The sequence below is a fragment of the Centruroides sculpturatus genome, unplaced genomic scaffold (genome assembly GCF_000671375.1).
Source record: "Centruroides sculpturatus isolate CEXI.00-Female unplaced genomic scaffold, Cexi_2.0 scaffold440, whole genome shotgun sequence".
Lineage (NCBI taxonomy): Eukaryota > Metazoa > Arthropoda > Arachnida > Scorpiones > Buthidae > Centruroides > Centruroides sculpturatus.
Window position 1 is genome coordinate 347383 of NW_019384633.1, and position 3540 is coordinate 350922.

Sequence of the window (3540 nt, forward strand, 5' to 3'; positions counted from 1 at the left end):
GTCAGTTTGGATAAAGCAAACGATAAATTAATGGAGGAAGATTTCGTGAAGAAACAAATGGATTCACAAAATCGAAACAAGAATCCGGTCTCGAAGAATAATCAAACGGATCGTCAATTAAGAAGAGAAAATACAGAGATCACATTAGATACAATTGAAAACTTTGAAGACTAACACATTCTCGGCGACTGACCTTTCTTTGTAGGCTGCTTGTCACCGGAAAATTACAGAGTCCTTTTAAAAAACACAAAACGCATCCAATTAAAATTACAAAAATTTCTGAAAAAGGAACTGGTGACATACAGTTGTCCTGCTTACATCCATCTATACCTTTTGGGGGTTTTGGCTGCTTTTTTTCAGCCAAAAGCCCCAAAAGATACTCTGCACATTACCTAGATAATTTGAGAAATGGAACAATTTTCGCAACTTTAACGGATTACTGTAGTTAATCTGTAGATTAGCTAGGTAATGTACACATTAACGGCTTTCGAGCTTTAGCGGTAACACGTATATAACAGAGTAAAAGTATGGCGATCGGACAAAAAATGATTTCCCCAAGATTTTTACATTTTTGGATTTAGGGTACCTTGAAACATCGAGAAATGCAAAAACATTCATAGTTTTTTCTTCTGTGTATTGATGTCAATTTGTGTTGCAGGATTTTGTTTATCCTCTTTGAAACTTAATAACTTATGCTTTCAAAAATTTCTGAAATTTTGTAGAAAGGTTTGTTTGTTAGAAAGATTTGTGGTATTAAATTTTGATGGTTTAAGGTCGACCGGGTGTGGGAGATAATGGAGGGTCGTGTGTTATATCTCGAGTAGGGTCGGACTTAATGACGATTTTACTCTATTAGCGGATACAATTTTTTTAAAAATAAAACTCAATCCTACACTCAAAATCAAGCNTAAAAAACACAAAACGCATCCAATTAAAATTACAAAAATTTCTGAAAAAGGAACTGGTGACATACAGTTGTCCTGCTTACATCCATCTATACCTTTTGGAGGTTTTGGCTGCTTTTTTTTCAGCCAAAAGCCCCAAAAGATACTCTCTACACATTACCTAGATAATTTGAGAAATGGAACAATTTTCGCAACTTTAACGGATTACTGTAGTTAATCTGCAGATTAGCTAGGTAATGTACACATTAACGGCTTTCGAGCTTTAGCGGTAACACGTATATAACTGAGTAAAAGTATGGCGATCGGACAAAAAATGATTTCCCCAAGATTTTTACATTTTTGGATTTAGGGTACCTTGAAACATCGAGAAATGCAAAAACATTCATAGTTTTTTCTCTGTGTATTGATGTCAATTTGTGTTGCACGATTTTGTTTACCCTCTTTGAAACTTAATAACTTATGTGCTTTCAAAAATTTCTGAAATTTTGTAGAAAGGTTTGTTTGTTAGAAAGATTTGTGGTATTAAATTTTGATGGTTTAAGGTCGACCGGGTGTGGGAGATAATGGAGGGTCGTGTGTTGTATCTCGAGTAGGGTCGGACTTAATGACGATTTTACTCTATTAGCAGTTACAATTTTTTTAAAAATAAAACTCAATCCTACACTCAAAATCAAGCTTTTTGTCATTTTATAACAGTTAAAAAAAAATATAAAAAGTTTTTGATAAAATATGATAACAGATGGTGCCACCAAATGTTGCCGGGAAAGTTAAGTAACTGGATGCTATATATTTTTAAGATAATTTTGAAAAATATTTATTTCAAATTTAACTTATTAAACAATAATCGAGCATATTAATACAAGTAAAAATTATTTATAAATTAATTTTGTTTTTGATTAAGCATACTACTTCTGAAATTTCATTAATGAATAAATTTTTCTTCTTTAGAAACGAAATTTCTTTTAGAATAAGAGTTTTCAATTGTATCTAATGTGATCTCTGTATTTTCCCTTCTTAATTGACGATCCGTTTGATTATTCTTCGAGACCGGATTCTTGTTTTGATTTTGTGAGTCCATTTGTTTCTTCACGAAATCTTCCTCCATTAATTTTTCGTTTGCTTTATCCAAACTGACGCAAAATTTTACTCTAGATTTTTCGATTTCTTCGCCAGTCGATCCGCTTAAAGCAACAGAATTGATTTTAAAATCTTTAAAATTAAGACCACGATCCCTAGATAATTTCTTGTACGTATCTCCTGAGTGAGTAACATAATTGGAATTCATCAAGCTTTCACTTTTTACTTGGAGAATTGATGGTGAATTCGTATGTTTGATGGTATGAACTGTGTACAGATCGTGCACTTGATCGTTTAAAGAAACTTTGTTAATTTGGTGCTTTTCCAGCTTACATTCCTTATTAAAATTCTCGATTTTTCGTGTTTTTATTTCGTGAATTGCATTACCATCCCGATTCGTCTTTGTGACGGCAGGCGAGCGTTTTTCGTCTTTGGGTGGCAATCCGGAAGATTTTAGAAAATAAAAAACCTCATCTTCGTATAAATTGTTTGTATTTTGGTGTTTAGAAAATTTGGCATTGGTGTCTAAATCGGTTTCTTCATCTTTTTGGGACGTGCTACTGGAAGAAAAAGATGTAGAGTTATGTTTGGTTTCTATACCGCTAGAAATAGGACTTTTATCGTCGGATTTTGTAATTTTGACCATCATCTGTACAGTTTTTGTTCCAGTTGAGAAATGGTATTTATCCTTTTCAAATTTTTGTGATATTGATTTGGGAAGTAATAAAGGAGATGTTTCTTCAATATCTTTGTCTTCCGGAGTTTCTTCTAATGGTGAAACTGTTTCTTTGTGTACCTCTTCTGAATCCACGTAAAAAACTGACCCAGATTTCTGTTTTTCGCTCTCATCACGCAGAGATGAATCAATGTCAATAAAGAAGATCGACTTCGGTCGTTGAGGTGCTTCGTATTCATCTTGTTTAGTTGGTTTCTCACGAAATATTTTAGAGAAAATGTGTACGAGCACAGTAGCCACTAGAGATACCAACGACACTATAACGAAAACAACCAATACTATCGAAATCGCACGAACTATTTTTTTTGATATGATCTTCTTTTCGTACTCAGTAAGCTTTCTATTCAATCCAGTTCTACCTTTTGATATTTTATATTCATTACCTTTCTGTCTGATTGGACCAATTAGCATTCTATTAAAACGATTTTGATCGCTACTCTTTTCCGAAAACTTAAAATTTTCCTTCAATTTTCTTGCTTGATCCATTCCGTCTTTTTTCTCGAGCTTTTTATTTGTATATTTATGATTAAAATACCACTCCCTGTACTTTTGGTAATTTTCTATAAATGAAGAAACCTTCGGAACTTCATTTCTTGAATTTTTTAATATTCTCTGCTTAGTTATATCTTGCTTTTGCTCAAATTCATTGTAATCTTCATCCATGTCCCTTCGTAATTCTTTACTTTTCTGTTTATGTTTGTTTGGTCTTACGACCCAGTCCAATTTTTGAAATATCGACCTACTTCGTGGAACAAATATGCCACTGTATTTTTTAAAGTGTGATGACAATAACACATTCTTCAACTGTTCACTGTATGCTGC